Genomic DNA, 21,708 nt, shown 5'->3' with positions numbered 1-21,708 from the left:
TTGTTTACAGACCTGTAGCCTACAGTAAGGCATGCAGTTTGTTTGCAGACATGTAGCCTACAGTAAGGCATGCAGCTTGTTTACAGACCTGTAGCCTACAGTAAGGCATGCATTTTGTTTGCAGACATGTAGCCTACAGTAAGGCATGCAGTTTGTTTGCAGACCTATAGCCTACAGTAGGGCAGTTTGTTTGCAGACGTAGCCTACAGTAAAGCATGCAGTTTGTTTGCAGGCATGTAGCCTACAGTAAGGCATGCAGTTTGTCTGCAGGCATGTAGCCACCCCCCACCCCTGTTTTGCATTCTTATAGTTATTTTTTATCCAGGAGTAACAGTCAGAAATGCCCAGTAAGGAACCATGTATGTTATGCCAACAAAACATCTATGACAATTCAATATTTCACAGTTAAATCAGTGCCATGAGTGCACCATCACTAAGTAACAACATAAACGTATCTTTCTCACTGCTCGGCCATCACTAAATAACAACATGAACGTATCTTTCTCACTGCTCGGTATGCATTCCCAGTGCTGCTCTAATGAATTTCTGCCTAGAAATGACAATTTCCCAGCATTCATAAAAATAACCCAGAGCTGTCCATCATATCAGGAAGGCAATCATTTTGTCAAGTAAACTCAGTAACCTAGCATCATTCTGAACTGCTTGGTATTAATATTGTAATATTTGTAAAATGTATTACTTATTTTTAAAAGTCAGCAGGTTCCTAAATAATTTGCCATCTAACTCGAGCCATCACAAGTTAAATTGGCAGTGTTAAATTTATTTGGATAAGTTTAGGAAATTTAATAATTTTCTATGCAAATCAGGACCATTTATCTCTAAACTGCAGTAATACATGAATGTCTAAGGGCATTTATCCATGTACCAAGCCTTGGGTAGTTGGGATCATGGCCTTGTGTACTTATGAACATGCTGTGAGCAGCAGTTGTGCCCACAGCAGTCCCCAGCAATCCCTTGAAGCATGGAGGAACACGTGGACAACCTCAGTTAGTCTCTAAGGTCATAATGTATAGAAAATGGAAGATGGAGTCATACACATCTGTTTGCACAACAATGAAGCAAAATCCCTGCCCAGCCGACATCATCCGGCACACCTTATCACCTTAAATCCCTCATCACTTACTAAATGTTGATACTAACATGCACGGAAAGATTTATTTTGACAGAAATAAACAAAAGCCCCCCCCCCCAAATACATTGGCACTGCTTCTATACTGCAGAATGAATGCATAAAGAAGTTATTCCTTCCTGAAAGACTGGTGTAATACTCCAAAAAGATAGCAACAACAAGACACACAAGCAGTTCTAAGATAAAAAAAATGCTGATTTCAATAATTAATTTTATCCCTCATATAATTGCAATGGGAATGTGTTTCTTTAAAAAATGTATGTGGCAAAGCATTTTTAGTAAAAATCAACATTTTCAATAATAACAGTACCGGGTCTAATGTCCCTACTTGTCAGCTGGGTTTGGTTAGGGAGATGGCACACCCCAGAGGGAGTGGCTCTGAACTTCTGAACCACAGCCCTGCTCGTACTTTCTTCATGCTGGTACTGGCACGTCTACTAATGGCATGAGGCTGTGCTTTGAGCTGGTCTAACAAGCAGACCAGGATTATACTCTCCAAACACCAAACCAAACTAGACTAAAGAAAAACACAAAATACACCAGCAGCCAGCAGCAACTTCTGTTTTAATGCAGCAACAGTGATCTGGCAATTCACCTTTAAGGTGAATTGCCGAGGTGCCGGTTCACTGTTGCTGCATTAAAACAAAAGTTGCTGCTGGCTGCTGGTGTATTTTGTATTTTTCTTCAGGATTATACTCTGCCTTTTTAAGGATTCATTCCTGGGAAAGACTGAATCATGCATAAGAGGTTTGGACTGGAAAAACTGACATCTGCCAGGAGCTAGTTGAGCACCTGTCAGTCCTGACATGAATCATTTGCTCTGGTCCCCAGTGCAGACAATGGTACAATGACCCACAGAAACATAGGCTGATCAGCTGGCTGAATGAGTAGATCAGGTGACAGGAAGAAGTTGAAAGTTCTCCAGTAAGTTCTTTTTAAGTCATATCAAACATAGGTTTAAATGTGTGGCATAAATTAAGGTATATGCCATAAGAAATGTATGTGTAACTGCAAATATGTGTGTGTGTGTGTGTGTGTGTGTGTGTGTGTGTGTGTGTGTGTGTGTGTGCATGTGTGCATATCTATAGCTATCTATAGATATAGCATAAACATATCTTTATCTGTTAGGGGTTTGGTGTAGTGTTTAAGGTGTTTACTTACAGATGCAATGTTTGAATCTCTCTTCAGATACATTTGGGATGCATGGCTAGGCTTAAAAAGGCCCATGTGATCATTAGTCCAATACACACCAAAGTGTCACGTTTTAGACTTGTGCTGTGGTGCTTGCATAAAGTACTGATCTCTGTAGTCTGTGTACTTATATAGGTATGGGGTTCTGTTCTCACTACAGTCAACTGGGCTATGCATGTCTCTCTAGCTAGAAGACCAAAAGTGTGTATCCTACAGTTTCAACTCTAATTCCATGGCTTAACAGTATTTAGAAAGGCCTAATGGTTAAGGTGTTTGTCTTACAAAGACAAGGGAATTGGAGTCTATCCCACCACCCAATGGATGCTAGAAAGAGAACTAATACTGGACAGGATGCCAGTCCATCACAAGACATACATACCACATAAAACCAGCTTTGGGCAATATAGAGGACTGACAGTTCACATAGTGGCATGTCTGGAATCTGGGAAAAAGTGTGTCACTCAGTGAAAACTTATGTGGACACTGAAAGGATATGCAGAAGTTTGGCATCTCAGTTGGTAACCAAATAAGAGAAGCAATAGCTGTGTGCTAGCAATGCTAACTGATACTCTGGGGCACAATTTAATATATACAGAAATATAGATGTAACTAACGCTGGGTAAGACAGTGATGCAAGTTATAGCCTGTTACAAAACACCAAACATGTCCCCAGACTCTAACTCCAACTTCTTAAGCACCCTGGAATCTATCAAGATCCAACCCAATACTCTCATACTGGGTGACTTCAACTACCTTTCCATCAACTGGCAAAACTATTCAAGTACCAATGTACAGGCCCGATGCTTTCTGAAATTTATCACTTCCAATGCCCTAGACTAGCTCATTCTGACACCCACTAGAAGAAGCAACATCCTCAACCTGCTTATCACCAACATGGGAGAGCATTGCTCCACTCCTATAGTCAATTCCTCCCTGGTTAAATCTGACCACAAACTGATCACCATGGAAATTTCCATCTCACCTACACCCCTGCTAAGGTGACCACCCTGAAAAACTTCTCTAAAGCTGACCTTGGGCTCCTAAAAACAGAAGTAGCTAACTTCTCAGCACCCATGCCAACGGAAAATAGCTGCATGACTGCTGAATCATACATCAATGCACTGTACGAGCATGTACACAAGTGCACTTTCCATACCAAATAGAACTAAGATACTCTCCTCCAAAAAAAGGAAGCCAATATGGTGGTCCCCAGAAATCAATAAATTCTACAACAGAAGGAAGAAACTGTTGCAGAAAAAAATGAAGTCACAAGACTGGAAAACCTTCCTTATCAGTCTCAACAAAAAGCTGAAATCCATTATCAAATCCTCTAAAGCCAGCTATGAAGGCAGAATTGTGGCTGACACCAAAAACAACCACAAAGCCTTCTATAGTTATATCAAAAACCTCAAAGGCAATACCCAGATTTGCTCTGAGTTATTGCACAATGGCACCTCCTTTACTGAGCCAGTAGATATAGCCAACATACTGGCTGACAGATTCACTGCCAACTTTACCCCTCCCCCCAAGGTCCCTATCACAATACAAGAAGAAAGCCTGTTACCCACCATTTCTGTGGCACAGGTAAAAGCTGCATTGTCCAAAGCCAAGAATACAGCATCCATGGGACCTGATAATATCACTGGGTGCATCCTACATGAGGTACAGAATGAACTGGCACCACATCTGTGTGCTCTTTTCAATCACAGCCTTACTTTAGGCTGTGTCCCTAATGAATGGTGCACTGCTACAGTCATCCTGCCCCACAAAAGGGGAGCAACTACAGACCCTGGGAACTACTGCCCCACTAGCCTAATGAGTCTGGTATGCAAGAGTATGGAGTGCATCATCATGGACCTGCTTAACAAAGATATAGGTAATCTCCAGACTCTTGACCCCACACAGTATAGATTTGTCCAGGGGAGATCTTGCCTGCTGAACCTAGTTGACTACTTTGAGACAGTCATCAAGGCTGTGGATGAGGGTAAGGCAGTGCATACAGCCTACCTCGACCTGGCCAAGGCCTTTGATACCATTCCCCACTCAGGTATCATTGATAAACTCACCAAACTAGGCATCAAGCCTTACATCACTAGGTGGGTTGCAAATTAGCTCACAGACAGGTCCCACAGAGTGAAAGTTGCAGATTCCAAGTCAGACTGTCGATCAGTCAGGAGTGGAGTCCCACAGGACTTCATCCTGGGCCCTCTCCTGTTTGGCATCTACTTCTCAAAAGTCATGGTCAACACAGAATGACTCTGGCTGAACAAGTTCGCTGATGACTGAAAGTTAGGAGTCATTATCAACTCCTCAAGTGATGCAGACATCCTACAAAAGGGCCTCTCTGAGACCAATGACTGGTGCTGGAACCATGGCCTGAAGCTTAACGCCAAATAATGCATTATCATCCCCTTTGGAATAAAGTTAGCTCCCACAAATTGCTACATTAATGGGATCCCACTGAATACTGAAGGGGCCATAAGAGATTTGGGCACCCAGATTGACTGCCACCTCACCTTCAACCACACCATTACCATTGTGGTCAGACAGTTCTTCCATGTAGCACATATTATGACCAAAAGTTTCACATAGAAAGAAAGAGGGCATCATCCCTCTCTACTCATCCCTCATTAGACCAATCATTGAATATAACACCCTATTTGGAAGGTACCTGACCAGACACCTACAAAGGCTGGAGAGGCCACAAAATTACCTCACAAAGAGAATCCTAGGCCTCAAACACATGTCCTACATGGACAGACTCAAGAAACTTCAGCTGTTCTCAGTCTTTTATCATCTACTTAGAGCCATGTCAAATCCAGCCCTACATGAAATGCCACACCTAAAGAAATCCCAATCCCCTTGTGCCACACGCTCCAGAGATCACAACCTCATTACCACAGTTAACAGAACATGCTGGAGGGACAGGTTCATTTCCCAATGACTGCCCATTATCTAGAATAAGCTTCCCATTCATGTCAAGCAGAGCACCTCACTGGCCCTCTTCAAGAGAAATCTTGATGAGTGGATGGGTAACGGAAAGATCACTCCAGGGATCATTCCAATTGCCCTACTGGATATGGGCACTGTGAACTAACATTGGATGGCACGGTGCCTGGGCATTTTTTTGGGCTAGGCTTGTAAAGGCTCCAGGGCCATTGGCCTAATACACACCTATGAACCTATAAATGCAGAAATTATGATGGAGATGTTCATGCACAAATTACCAAATGGTTACATGGATTTTGGTGACAAATTCAAGCACAGTCAGTGGGGATATAATGGGTTGCCATAAAGATTGTTCTGTTTGTTACTGCTCACTTCAAGAAATATTCTAAAGATATAAGTGAATTTACTGCAATTCTTTTCTTCTGCCATAAAGGAACATCTCCTTGTTGTTGTCTTCTTTTGTGTGCAGATATCCTGAAGGAGATTATTTTGTTATCATTTACAATTTCTGAAGCTAGGTTGGCATAATGGTTAAGGTGTTTACCTTATAAACACAAGGTGCTGGGTTTGATCCTCACAGGGAGGAATTGGCTAGGGGTAAAATAACTCACAAGGGCAGTTAACCTAATACATTTATGAACATTCTGTTTTATCTGCTTCTAGAACTATCCTCAGTCTGTTGGACTTGCTCATAGGCGATTAAACACCAATGACATATGCTGCAAACATTTGTTGATAGCAGAAATGAATGAAACCCATAAATAAAAAAGCCATGAGCTATTCTCTAAATGCAGTTTCCTGAGGATATAATTTTGTGCTTCTGACAATTTTTTAAATACTAGATTTTGCTTTGTGCTACAGCTCTACTCTAATACTGATATGTTGCTAATGTTTCCACTATGAGTAGGTGAAGTTCTAACAGCTGAGGATTGAAGTCCACAAACTCCACTCCTTGAAAAAAGTGATTTTGCAGGAGAATAAGACCCCATGCACCTTGCCCATACTGCCAGACTTATATATATAACAATTCCATGGTTGCATCAAGCTAAGAAAGGGGAAATTACCCCTAAAAAGTGCAACATTAGGAGATCTGATTCTCAGCCGGCTAAACCTTGGGAAAGTGTCGCTCAAGAATTCAGTCTTCGACTACCCATAGATTAACCATTGTCAACAGTGTTTATGTATCCTGTGGTTTTTATTAATGTCTTATATCGTTAAGCAGTTGTGCAAGAATTAAGTAGTTGGTTTATTTTCTTTTATTTTTGTAAGTAGTTTTTTTCTTAGTTTTCTTGTGTGATTGTGTAATTTCATCTTTTTTCTGCCTGGTTTTACTTAGTGTTTTTTGATTATAAGCTGTGTGCATTAACTGTAAATTAGTTAACGATGCTAAGAATTAGCTAGGAAAGGGGGTTAGTGAGTTGTTCCTTTCTTTTTTTAGGTGTGGGGTGCGTAATTGCATCCATCTCTAATTCTTGTTTCAATTTTTGCTTTCTGTTTTTAACATCTGTTGAAGTAATTGATTTGTACTTGAGAAAATTAGTGATGCTTAAAAGTAGTTAGCAGATAATTTCATCTAGTTCATTTCTATGGCTATGATTTCATTTGGTGTTTTCTGTTATCTCTTCAGTTGTCTGGGGTTAATTTTCAGGTGGATTAGTTAGTAGAGTTTAGGATTATACAGTACAGGGTTTTTCTGAGTTGCAATTCCTTATATATTTTTTTTTGGTGGAGTGTAAAAATCTACATCCCTTTATGTATTGGCTCTAGTAAATATTTTATATTGTTTATTGGCTGAATGGAGGTAAAATAGATTTAGGTAGAAGACATTTATTTGGGAGTTTTTATATTATGCGTATCATTTTTTTTATACCATTTACTGCTTGCATAATTCTTTGATTTAGATAAATTATTTTATCTGGAAGCACTCAGGAATTTAATGATGTATTTAGGTTGCAAGTAATAAATGAGTTAATCCTTTGGTTGGGACGTGCATTAAAATAAGAAAGCTGCATCTGTACTCCACTTTTATCTTCCTGAGCGTTACATTTTATATTAGTAACAGCACTATATTTGGGTCAATTCTGGAGATCTTCAGTGTTACTAAGTGAGTATGGCTGCATGATCAGACTGCCAAAATGCTGCCCATGGCAACAATACTGTAAGCATTAGTCTTGAAAGTTCTGCAAACACTTCTGTTGTGCAATGACTGATATCCAAGTTTGAGTAGCAAGACCCCATCAAAGGATATTTTGCTGAATTTGCTGCTTATTTTTCATTTTACCCGTATATGCTTAATAATCCATTTCCAAAGACATGCTTCTGGACCGTTTCTCCTCATCCACTGAAAATGGGCTCTGTTCCAGTCGAACTTTCCCCGTAAACAAATGTTAAATAAAATAAATCCTGAAGTGAATAATATTGACAGTACAATGGTTTGTGAAAGACATTATCCTAAGTTGTTGACATAATAATAACTGACTGCATCAAGGATTTTGATGGTAAAAATTGAAGAAGGATAATTACTTTACAACTTTGCTTTATTTAACCCAAATGATAGTATCAAGATCCATGTTAATTGCAGAGAGTATAGTCATGGGAGGGGAACAGAAAGACCCATGTTGTATAATATTCCCAACAGTGCTCATTGCTTTGTGTCTGACTTTAAAGATCAGTTATGTGAATGATTGTTTGTATGTTTCCAGTTTATATTTAATGAATTATTCTCTTTGTCTGCTCCATGTGCATCTATTTAATGACTTCTGATTCTAATAATGTGTCTACATGTAACATTATACCTTATGGATAAAAAAGTGTGTAAATTGAGTAGCTTAATCCAAAACACCAGTAAAAATGAAATATGTCCTAATGACCATGGCAAATAGCAATACTCCAAATTTACAAATTGGAACTCAGTTTTTCCCAATCTCAGTAAACAAGTATCCCTGCTGATACACCTCTTTATCTTCCTATTGATATATTTCACTAACTGTCACACTCCTGTGTGGATATCTTGCAGTGTATAATGAAGTAGCTAGGTTGTACCATACCATTCCCATTTGTATCTGCATCTTTTCTTTTAAAAGTCAAAATACAATCCACTATTAGAGTTCCATGGACTGTATGCCTACATTGTTGCTTCCACAGGTGAGAGTTAGAGGACGAATCATTCGGCACTAGTACAAGTGTTTAAAGTGGTGAAATCAGTGGACTTGAGGGATACCAAGCAGTGTGTAAGAAGCAGATAAGTGAGGTTCCCAATAATTCCTTCTATACTGCTCTACAACCACACTGAATGGCAGTGTGGAGAGCATATCTGCACCACCACCATTTTTACCACAAAGCTGTCCACAAATCTTACATGACCTGAACAGCCTTGGGTCAGTGTGTCAACCTGCTGTATGAATCCACCTCATATGACAAAGCATACTTAGATATTTGACACCTTGCCCATCCTTGGCAGGGACACTGCTGCTGACTGTGCCTGCATAGTAACATAATCTATCATATTCAAAAGGATTTCCTCCTGAGAAATGAGGAATAAATGTCAAACAATAGCAAATTCCACTCTCTGAAGTAGCTCTCTGGTTATGGATAAGTCTAATTGTCTGCAACCCTTTCACTTGGCAAATATTTATTTATTTATTTATTTTATTTTAGATTTGCTTACCAGGTAGTATCTGACTGGGCCAGGAGCCCAATTTCAGCAGAGACTCAGGGAGAAAAGCTCCAACAAATATAGATATAGTACAGTGAAATACAGCAGGATATAGTATAAATGGTTCAAAAATGATAGAAATACAAGACATTAGAGTGTATATACATGGCTGACAGATTGTTTATAGTACAGTATAAATACATGGTAACAACTACAACATATTTCAGAAAGAATACATGGTTAGGAATAGATAGATGACAGATAGTTATGGGTTTATCACTTTAAGATAGTTATTAAATTACAAAAAAACATGTTTAACATAGGAGAGTAGTATGTGGTATATATTAGAATGTTGACCTAATTAAGGTAGGAGAGAGATAGTTAGGGGTAGCTAGGCAGGTAAGGTGCAGAGGCATAGGCAATGACTGGTAAGGTGTTCGGTCAGAAGTAGCTTAAATTTGTGACTGTGTTTCTTAGGACGTGCTGGGGTAATAAGTTCCAGGTTTTGGATATTTTGTTAGAGTATAAGGAGTCTCCATAGTTGTTGTTGGATCTAGTTACCAATAATAGTAATTTATCAGGGGACGTTAGTCACCTAAGGTTTGTATTTAATTGAAGTAGGTCCTTGAGAGCAGGACATGCAGTATTTCTTAATAATTATGCCAGTAGAAATGTTGTGCTAACCACTGCTTGTATGGCCAATTTCTGGCTGTCAGATCTTGACACTATAGCCTTTAGCAAGTGTATTGAAGATGGCATGTACATTCTTCCAACCTTGTATTCCCCCCTTCTCAAGGAAACCTTGTAGGGTGCCTAAAAATGTTCTTTTTATTCTTCTACTGTCTTTCCATTTATCTACCAAACATTCCTTTCAATGTCGATTCTGACTATATTTACAACACACCTATAGCTCATGAGAATGGATAAGACACACAGAAAAATTGGGTCTATATTAGAATCTCGAAGTCTGACAATATCGAATACGATATTGTCGACACGAGATTACCGAAAGCGCAACAACATTGAACATTTAACAGAAATCTCCATAAGGGGAGATTTCCATTTACTTCAATGTTGTGTGATCTCGGAGTTGGTATATTTAAGTAGAGGGGGTGGGGGGGGTGCAGCCCCCCGTGTGGAGGGTGCAGGAGGGATTGCCCCCCCCCTGCGTAAATGCTATATTTTTATATATTTTTTGTTTTAATAATTTTTTTATTAGGGTTCGATAGTTTAATACTTCGATGCATAAAATTCGATCTTTATGCATTCAAAGTATTAAACCTTCGAGGTTATAATTTAGACCCAAAAAAAAAAAAATCACAGCATCTTCACTGTTTATTTATTAGTTTATTTATTTACTGGCACTCTCTTTCATACTCCTGCATTACCCTATGGCCTTCTATCTCTGTACCCAATGTCATTGCCAGGTCTAACAGCTTCATCTCTTAACTTCCCTGGCTTACCTGAATCAAGCTGGATTAGTCACTGGGCTTAAGGAAGCCCAGGAGAGTCTAATCATTATCTTCTGCCTGGGGGTTTACTTATTTTGGTCTACCCATTCCCCCCACCCTCTAAGGTTGTGCACACACTCTCAAGGGGCAGGTGTGCAATTAGGATGTGTGTCATTCTGCCCTGCCTCTGCAGCATCTGCCGTGCTCCCACCCATTTTCCCCTCTTTGGACTATACTTCTTACATTACTGTCTCTGGCCACCATTAGACATTATTGATGGGAATGTCCATGCATCTACCTCCTCCCTCACCTTGTATGGGCACATTCATTGTCCCTGACTCGCTGTCAATTATTCAAGCCAGAAATTGAACCTGGGTTGGCTTAGCTGTGGTCAGTGCTTTATCCACCAGAGTGGCTACTGTTATAATTATTTTGATCTATTTACCTGTTATAAATTTCAGATTTAACTGAACATGATAGTTATGGTTGTATATGGTATTAAATACTATATGTGGCATCTGATCATTTATATAGAAAACACAGTTACTAAGAAATTTAACATGTGTGTTACAACAGTAATTTGCATTCATTTATCCCCAAAGTCTCCTAAGAGACATCTGGGTGGAGGGATTTCAGTGTTCCCTCACAACTGCCTTTATCTGAAAAGGGAAGAAATTATGAGAGCAAGTAGAGGATAGGTGACTTTATGGAAGACACACAACATCTTTGAAAGTTAGTTGCAATTCCACGTTTCTCTGAGATATATTTCAGCGATTACGTCAGAATGTTTAGCGAAGGGTGAGGAGACAAAATGATGGGGACACAAGAGAATTTGTACTGTTCATAGCCGGACCTTCTCCATTACCCAGCTGTGTTTACAAAGCAGATACCATGTTTGGTGGTAGAAGCAGAGGGCAGGCAAGGTATGCCACCCACCTGATATGGGAGTAAAAGCCATGATCTTTTTAAATGTTTTACAGGATATGATGTCATTGATGTGAAGGGTTATTTAAACTACGTCAGTTAACAATTGTGTTTGTCTGAGGAAGTTTGTGAATTTTTACATTCGAAAGCGCTTACAATAAATTGAATTAGTTCTAGTCCGGTGAATGCCCTTTACCTGTTTGTTTCTTTAAGTAAAGTAAATCAAAACACCAACTCCAATACAGGAATCCACGTAGAAAAAAGTAACGAACCAGTCGACCACAGTGTAAACGGAGCTGACAATAAGGCACAGACCAGAGCAATGGAGGTATAAATGCTTTTATTTTATACCTGCATTGCTCTGGTCTGTGCCTTATTGTCAGCTCTGTTTACACTGTGGTCGACTGGTTCGTTACTTGTTTCTTTAAGTAAAAGCCATGTGATACTTTAGCAGACAAGTCCTGAGAATGACAGAACCCATTGTCTATGAAAGGATCCATTGGAGAAAGCAATGAAAACTATAATTCTCACAGGACAACAGCTTTGTTGTGAAAATATAAACTAATACCACAATAATTACAGAAAGGTAATAAAGAAACTGATTTTATACTGACCTGGGCTTTCCTGGCCTAGAAAACGAACCTGCAGTCAATATGGTTTGTACACCGTTAGGTACGTGACGCAGTCCTTTGATTTCTTTTGTCACTTGTAGCACTGCACAATGACAGATGAGTCCCGTCTAATTCAGTTCTGTGAACAGTGGCCAGTGGTCATGACAATGGATCTTTCACATGTGTGTCAGTACACTGAAAAGTAAAAAAAATCGAAAGGCAACTTATCGAACAAAATTGGTAGAAGCGCACCTTCTTGGAAATAAAAAAAATGAAAAATAAAAAAATATGTTTTAACAGGTGAAAGCCCCCCTGTGTCTCCCTAATCCCCTACTAATTATAAATACTAAAGGATAAGTTCCCTGATCCCAACTGTACCACAATCTCACACAGCCGGCGAGTTCAATTGGCAGTGCTACTGCTTTTACAGGTTAAATAAGCTGAATTTCAACAACTTGTCTGTAACCCGATACATCTATATATATATATATATATATATATATATATATATATATATATATATATATATAGATATATATATATATATATATATATATATATATATATATAGAGAGAGAGAGAGAGACAGAGAGAGACAGACAGACAGACAGACCGACATGGGTATAGATACATCTCAGGTACAGATTCATATGAAGTAGTGAAGGGTACAGAACAAACAACAACAGCATTTCTTATTGAGAATATCTAATTGTGTCATTAATATCGTAATTACTAGAACCAAACTGCATTGCTTTGCTTCTCAGATACAGAGCTGTAAAGAACTGGGAATGAGGAATCATTAATATATTAGCGGTATTTAGCAGGACCAGCACGAAAAGCTACATAAGAAAAATTGTACATATGCTAACTGCTCCTTCACATTCATTAAACATTACATGATCAAATTATAGATTGCTTTAAGGTATTTCAGCACTGCCCTATTGGCTAGCGTGCCCAAGATCAAAATTACAACGGTTATCAAAAAAGAAAAAAATATAGGAAAACATGGCAAAAAATTTCTCTTCATTTTAGTTTTTAGTAGAGGTGGCAATTAATTTAGTAAGCTGATTATGTGCTTCTGGTGGGAGGGGCTGAACCTCTATACTTGTCTGTGTTGCTAAGGATTGACATCCTAACCTCATTTATGCTTATTCGACTGCTAGTAGTTAAGACAGGATTTTTTGGCAAGACTGCCTATTAATACAAAGCTTTGAGTTATAGATGGGGAAGGAGGCAGGGTCTGTGTGATGTGGGCATGGAGGCTGGACTTTGCCGATTTAATATGTCAGCTGCACAGCCTAGCTACTGAGCTCATAGGGACGGAGTCAGCTACTGCTGTGCTGTGCTGGGATTAGTCCCACACACAGAGACGGCAGAGCTGAGTCTTGAGACAGAGGAGAGGTTTACTGAAAGAGAATGCTGGCTGCATGGCGTATATTCAGAAACTAACAGCCTAGTGACGGCAACAGGTAAGAGACATTATGTTCAACATTCAAGAGGCTCTGAGTTTGATATTTCTTTCTTTGTCTTTATGTTTCTGCTATTACTAGACATTTTTTTCAGACGGACTTAGAATATACTTTGCATTTCACCTGTTACTCTTATAGTTTATACAAAACTCTGTGATTGTCAAAGATGAACTACATTCCTTGAGGTGCTTTAAGATACATTATCACACAGTCTAAGTATCTAGCAGTATTAAATACTCAACTGTATAATCATATACCTTAACCATAAAAAGAACAGTCCGTATTTGTTTCACTTTACGTTGTGCTGCAGAACTCATCATTATAAACCAATGTGATGTTAAATGGATTTTTTTTTTAATTTCTTATTCTATAGTACTAGGGTAATACGTACACATAAAGTAAGAGATGATGTTTAACTAAACACTTTTGTAGCATCCTGAAAAGTAATCATTGGAACCTAATTATCTGATGTGGATTCATTTTTTTTTTTTTTGCTGTTATGCCATTTGATTTTTCTGTACTAACACACACACACACACACACACACACACACACACACACACACACACACACACACACACACTTGCATATAAAAGATAAGTTTAAACAGAAAGACCTGTAACTGTTCACTAGTGGTAATAAACCTTTTGGCCAACGTGAAAATATGTCATTACATCTTTTTTTAAGTAAAATAATAACTGACTGTTTTCTTACATTTGTTGTACATGACAGTGAACAACAGCCCAAAAGTGTGTGTGTGTGTGTGTGTGTGTGTGTGTGTGTGTGTGTGTGTGTGTGTGTGTGTGTGTGTGTGTGTGTGTGTGTGTGTGTGTCTAGGATGTCTGTGTATGACAGTTCTGCTTATGGTCAATACTGATGAGCCTAGAACTGTGCTATAAAAGAGACCTGTTGGTTAATTAGAACAGAAAGTTAAAGACTGAATATGTTCCTAATCTTTGGCACAGTCTGAAGAGCAAGGAAAGGAAGTTTGTGTATGTTATTTTGGGTGGTCAGGTATCAGAATTAGATGTGAGATATGGGCACTGGTGTTAATGTTATTGACTAGGTAAGGCAAATATGTGTGTAAGAAGACAGGCAGTTGATACAGAAAGATCTGTGCATATAAAGACAGAAATAGAAAGGCAACAAATATCATCCAGCACTCTGTTAAATCAAAAGATAGCTGGATAGATAATAACACAGAAGACAGCTGCTGAAGCTTGACAGACAAACAACAGGCATACAGACAAAAAGAAAAAGGAGCAAGGTTTCCAGAGAAATAGCTAACGAATATGACATGCCGAAGAACAGCTTTCAGAATGGGTGATAAAACAAAAATATCTTCTCTACAAACTCATGATGTTAAAAAATATTCAGTTACTGTTTTTTAGACAAATGGATACAGGCATTTATTTTGCATGACAATCCACAGTAAAGCAATGCCTCATTAACCAACACAGACTATTCTAGCTGCGTGTATACACTGACTGTCAAAAGTTAATTATGCAATAACACCATAGGTAGACACAGAAAGTGAGTGATATCTCAGAATATTATTCATTTCTATTGGGTTAAATGGGTTGAGGCTCTATTAGGAGTAAATGCATTTCTACCTACCCACCAATAAGAAATGGTATCTCACAGTTCTTCACACCTTGGGGGCCATAAATGTTTTTGTAAAAGTCAATTCTAAATTGATTTTGTGACTGCAAGCATGCTGTATGTTCAGATCAGGAAATAACTGAGTCACCACTAGGAAAGGCAGCAGTGACTCATAACTTGCAGTGTCAATAAATAGGACAGCAGCACAATTCTAAGGAAGAAGTTGGAGCAATAATTAAAATTATACATAGAATTGTGGATTCAGCAGTGATCAGAGAGATGAAGATTAGAATTGCCCTAGATGATATACTGTTTTCTGTCTTCCTACCTGATAAGCTCATGCTCTAGTTTAAGGATTGTTACCACTTGTTTCAAGACTGCATGTCAAAATTCATTATGCCTTGGCAAATTTCACCATCTTCATTACAATATAGCTGGCAGTGGTGTACTTATGTATTTATTTGTGTTTTTTTTTTTTTTGCAAAACTTCCTCAGATCTAATACAACTGGTAGACAAAGTTTTAGGTTCACAATGCATAAGCTTAGGTGTGTGTATTTAGTTGTTAGAAACCATTACAGAAATTAATTTATTACCATTTCTTTGGATGTGTTTGCAAAGCAAAATGTTCTTTGTGAACACATTTTTGTAAATTGTCTTCATAGTGTGATGCCACAACATTTCAAAAGATCCCCTTTGGAACTGCCTTCAACCAAACCATATTTTTTGTGCCTGCTTTGTATTATGTACATGTAAACCTCTGTACTTTTCTATCTTTAAGTCATAATTTCACAATCTTGTAGAACACTTTGAGTTTTTCAATTCTACCATAGGCATCTTCTGTCTACCTAGTGAGGGATTGCTCTAATTACAGTGGTGGCAAGTACATGGCTAGTGGATGTGACAGGCACCCACAAACAGGTTTTATATACATCCTTAGGGGCTTTAGGCAGCATTCATGGAAACCTGAAAAGTTGTACAGCCAGAGTATGAAACATTCAAGTGCACTTCAAGGTCATATGACAGCTTGCCTCCAATAGGTCACTTGTGCGACTTTAGATTGTCATACTTTCTCGATCTCATCTAGGGGTCAGGAGTACAATGGGAGATGCTCATACTAATCCTTCTCTAGGATGAGAAAGAAATCAATACGCCATTGTCCCTTCCCAACTTGGGCAGATTGACAAGTGGCAAAGACAGTTAATGAAACTAGAATGCTTTCATTATAGAATGAGCTTCATTGTTATGACACATGGAGATGACCACAAGATGATAAAGAAAAAGATTTAATAAAAATAAAAACAAGATTACAAGCCGTGTCAATTCTGCACCCATCAGGAGACCCATGCACTGCAATTATTAGTAGCATAAATCATTTACAGAGAGGAGAGAGGCATGTATTGGAACACTGAGCACCTCCAGTTGTTCTACAGCAGAGTGACTCCCACAGTCAGTATGATAAATACATTTCCTTGGGGAAGGGCAGCAGCTGTAGATGGTTAAGCATGACAACTGGCATTTTCAGAGGTTAGCACTAGTACAGGCTTGTTCAACTAGAAGAAAAAGTATGCTTTTTGTCTTTTGCAGATGAGACAAAGATTTGCAGCAAAGTTGACGAACACCATGGAGTGAACAGGCAAAAAAGGGATTTATAAAGGTTAGAGTTTTGATGAAACATGCAGCAATGTAAATGGATTATAAAGGGCTTCATGTTAATACAACTAGGTAGCAAGAACCCAAGAAAATATTTACACTTGGGCTGGAGCTGTTGCCACACTAAATGGAAAAGGCACTAGAAAAAAGGATAAGGGATGGTCTGAAAACAAGAGTCAACGTAAAAAGGTCAAAGGAAAGTTCTGTGATCATGGGATTCAGTGAAATGATAGTGTGGTGTAGTGGTGCAGAGGTTAGCACTCCGGCTTGATTCTTGGCTGTGCTGAGTCTGCACATCCTCTATGTGTTCATGTGGGTTTCCTTCTAGTGCTCTGGTTTTCTCCCACATTCTAAATACATACATCTGGAGCATTTCTCCCTGGGCATCCACTGAAAATGGGCTTTGTCCCATTTGGACTTTCCAGGTAAAAAATGTTAAATAAATAAATAACCAGCTTCTAGTATTAAGGAACTCATACTGGGCCCCATGGTACAGTGGGATAAATTCCTGACTACTACTCAGATAACCTGAGAGTGGCTAGTAACCTGCACAGTGTAGGAGCTGTATGGGGACAGTGGGAGACAGTACTTGTGTTTTCTTACTCATAATGTGTGTGGGAGTAGTGTGGTCTGCTGCAGTGATGACCACCTTCTTAGAATGGTACTGCAGCATTAGTATCATTCCATGGATGTATCCTTCATTTTGCCAAGCTGTATTTGCAAAGTAACCCTTAACATACATGTGGAATAGTGCACGTCAATATAAAAGCAGAACAGAACTTTTCTCAGGTGAGTATGTATATTAACCCCTGAAGGTGGTGTTAGGTACAATTGAAAGTATTTCAACCTACTGCAGATTATGGCACTCCAACACTCATCTCCTCCACCCCCATTACCTGGGCAAATGTGTGGTTTATCAAAAAATATTCCCATCTTATAAATGGATCTTACTATCGAGTGGTATGTGATGCTCATACCCGTTAAGATGGGCTAATGAATGAGTCTACAGGGCGTGAGGATAGTTTTTAAAGTTATAGCTGTGAGGGTCAACAAATATTTTAAAAAGCTAATATTTCTTCTGTACAGTTTTTTTGTGAGGTTGCATATGGAGCATTGTTTACAGTTATGAGGACTGTACTGAAAATATAAAAAGTAAGAAAAAAACATAAAGGTGCTCAATGTGGATAGCCAGCGGGGATGACAGAAACATTCGGGGACATTAAGGAAATAAAAATAAATATCCAGGAAACTACAGTAGGAGATGAAAAGAAAGCCTAATGGTGATGTTATGTATCCTCAACAAGGCTAATAATGAATTTACATAATAATAATGAAAGCAGTTTATAAGTATGGACTTACTCAGGGTGATATAACTGTAAGAAACTGAAATTATATGTATACCCTAGACTTTCATATGCAAGTTTGAAGTATACACTACACTAGCAATTCTATGCAGTCTCAGAATGCAAAGTCAATGACATCCAACAAGAAATGACCATCCAATCTGTCCAGTGTTTGCCACGGGCAGCTATTCTTAATAATCTGTCATTGTATAATAAAAGTAAACACTATGAGAATCAAACACTTGCTTGAAAAGAACCAGATGAATTTGTAATTATTTACTGTGATATATGTCCCGATTACAGCAAGCATGACTGACAACACAGCAAGGAATATGTTAACAAATTTGTATGACGTACATAAAGAGACAACCTGGGGAGGGGGGCATCGCAGAACAAGTTTAATTAATGTGAATTCAGTGGAAACCTTTTTTATTATATCTCTTCTGAACAATAAGATGACAAGGCTCCTTGATGGCAAAAATCCCTAAGGAGGAAACATGATCAGGTAACAGAAACATGCTCTCTTTGCTAAAAGTAATGAATCTGTTTACCTTTAGATATTTAAGGTATGGTAATGGCTAGCATGAATGATGATTATCTGTGAACACTAACACAGGTACTGAACCTTCAGCAGTTGTGTTACATGAGTATATGAGGAGGATCTCTGGGACTGAAATAAAAGCAGCGCTGCTCTGTCCATCTTATTAAAAGTCTCAGTAAATAATAAACATAATAGGCACTTATAGATGTACTAATTTTATAATTTATAGCTATATCTATCTATCAATACACACACACACACACACACACACACACACACATATATATATATATATATATATATATATATATATACACACACACACACACACACACATATATATATATATATATATATATACACACACACACACACACATATATATATATATATATACACACACACACACACACACATATATATATATATATACACACACACACACACACACACACACACACACACACACACACATATATATATATATATATATATATATATATATATATATATAAATATGGAACTCGAGCATTTGGTTGAAATACTCAGTGGTTGTCAGGTGTGCGAGGTTGACAATCCCTGGGTAGGAGAATATTTCCTTTCCCTGAGGACTGTGCAATCTCAGAGATAGTTTATATAATTAGCAAGGGGTGTGGGGGGTGCAGCCCCCTTGCCAAAAATAATGTTTTGTTGTTGTTGTTGAGGACACTTGGTTCTTTCTTGGCACATGCACGTTAGAGTTTTGATGTTCAGGTTTTTGCCCTTTTGTGGTTGATGAAAGACCCCTTGCACTCCCTTCACATGCTCTGCTAATTAGATATACCAGCTCCAAGGCTGTAATGCAGTGGGAAAAGGGCAAATTTCCATATCCCCACTGTACTGAGATCTTGCACAGACAAAAAAGCTAGAAAGGATATATGTTGCTGCTTAGCTGACTAAGCAAATAAACATCCCTAATGTATTCGAACAAATTCTGGAAAACAAAACTAATCAAAAAAAAGGAAAGAAAAGACAATACTTTTAAACATTTTTTACTTGTTTTTTGCAGTGTTTTTAGTGTATTTTTTCAGGAATGTAAGCCTCCTACTGCCCATGCACCCCTAAATAATATAATCAACTCCAGGTCTGCACTGTCAAGCGGAAGGTACCCTACATGATTTCCTGACAATGGGTCTCAGTGGAGATGCAAGCATTATCAGAGAATTGACTTTCATGGATTTGAGGTTGACAAAGTTGGGTTGGTGCAGCAGTAGTCCAAGTAGTATGCCAGCATTCACAGACGCATACCATAAATTGTTACAGCTTTGATTCAGGAAGAGTAAAATGCAAAAGCTTTTAAGTTTAAACATAAGATTCATACTAGGTCACTGAAAGCGAAATCCTTGAAAAGTGAGATAATCAAAACTAAACAAGCTTCACTCAGTATTTTGAATAGATTTGACCTGTGCAGGGCAGGCCCTACACCACTCATATTGACCTTTGGGTACAATAAAAAATGCACTGTGCCTGTTCAATGCATGTTCATTATGTCCAAGGATTACAGTAAACCATGAGCTTTTAGACAGGTGAGGCTTTTCACAGAGGTTTTTTGAGTTGTTTCCCCAACCACAGGAAGGGGATTTACCTCCAGGTTTGGAAGGTACTATTTGTTTGTTTTTTCTTATGTCCAGGTATATTCAAGCATTAGACCAACATGCATCTATCAGGGAACCTCAGGTGTCATGACTGCTGCCAAAATTCCATCTGATTTCAATAGCTCTCTTGCAGCTGGTTTAGTGGTCTTTACAGATACCTTCCCTTAATATGTGGATACAGGGGGTATAGCCCTCCTGGAAAAGCATGCTTACGATTTGATATGCTGTACATTCTTAGTACCATGACAGGGAGTTATAATGTTAAAAAGATATATTTCTGTCATGTAAGTATTTTCTTTTCATTGCTTTGCAAAGATGACTGTATGAAGTTTCATTGTTTTGTTTTCAAAGTTTTACATTTCACTGTTGGCTCATATAATCAAAAGAAAAGTCACCAGCTGATCGGGAAATGCAACTGTCATTTTGGGGTGGGATATAAATGTACTTTGAAAATCACAGTATCAGTTGCGGAATGCATTATCTATGCCCTGCACTGTCCACTCTGAAGACTAACAGAAGGGTCGATATCCACTTAATCTGACATATTTAATCACATCAGAAAGATATCCTAGGATGCATTTTCAAGAAATAAGATTTTGGGTCTATATTATAATCTTGAAGTACGGAACATCGAATACAATATGGTCAACACCATATTATCACCACGTGGGGGGGTGCAGGGGGGCTTGACCCCCCCCCCGCCTACACTCGTTAGTTTTTTTTTTTTTTTGTTCTACAAATATTTTTATTGTGTTTTGATTGTTTAATAGTTCAATGCATAAAGTTCAATGATTATGCATTAGAACTATTAAACATTCAAGATTATAATACAGACCCAAGATTTCTTAGGACAGCTGTTTATGTACTGCCAAGAATACAAATAATTAATTTTTACATATTGTTTCTATGCAGAATTTAAATGATTTTTAAACTATTTGGCGTGAGAATCATATGTAGTTTGGTTTGTTCTCTTAGCAAGTGCAGCTTTCATATAGTACAGATACCAGCAGTATATGACTATGCATCTGTCTGCATGCAGGTTACCAGGACTGAATACTGTGCTTCAGTTTGCACTTCTCTAGTTTTAATGGGTCCTTAATTAGGGATATAGACTGAATGTCTGTCACTGATAGGGCAGGTATGATTGTATTCAGCTAATTTCCACATATGCTTGCATATCTGGGGCAGATACTTCTCTGTCTTTCAGTGGGCATATGGACAGTTTCTGTATCCCCAAGAATAATCGTACAGTGCTCCACAAATTCAGTCTGCTTATTCATCTATATTTCCATATTCACTGGACATAGTATTTTCCCCCTAAAATGTACTTTTTAAACCTCAAAGTCACATGACCTACATGAATGACACACTCCATATTAGTTTGTTTTCTGCACCTGGATATTTATGTGTGCGTGCATGTAGCTATAGCAACTGAGCATCTTCAGGTTTCCTCAAACCTTCTAAGCATAGTAAGCAGTAATCTTTAGTATGTAATTCATACGTATAACTGGGAATGTAGAACTGGGAATTTTCTAAC

The 21,708-nt window shown here is 38.3% G+C and overlaps 1 protein-coding gene across 2 annotated transcripts in view; it reads left to right on the top strand.

Annotated features, from left to right (window-relative positions):
* The first annotated feature begins 13,157 nt into the window (after positions 1–13,157).
* NRSN2 (neurensin 2) overlaps positions 13,158–21,708 on the top strand; it is a 340,127-nt gene continuing 331,576 nt past the window's right edge. Inside the window, exon 1 of one of the 2 annotated variants that reach the window (XM_044090308.1) lies at positions 13,158–13,400. The gene's annotated coding sequence lies outside the window, so the exon portion shown is untranslated. The remainder of the gene's footprint in view (positions 13,401–21,708) is intronic. The other variant, XM_044090307.1, reaches the window with a different exon arrangement.

The sequence above is a fragment of the Protopterus annectens genome, chromosome 12.part0, assembly GCF_019279795.1.
Source record: "Protopterus annectens isolate FY-2018-M chromosome 12.part0, PAN1.0, whole genome shotgun sequence".
Taxonomy (NCBI): domain Eukaryota; kingdom Metazoa; phylum Chordata; order Ceratodontiformes; family Protopteridae; genus Protopterus; species Protopterus annectens.
Note: the sequence above shows the minus strand (reverse complement) of the source record. Positions and strands in the feature narration are given on the sequence as shown.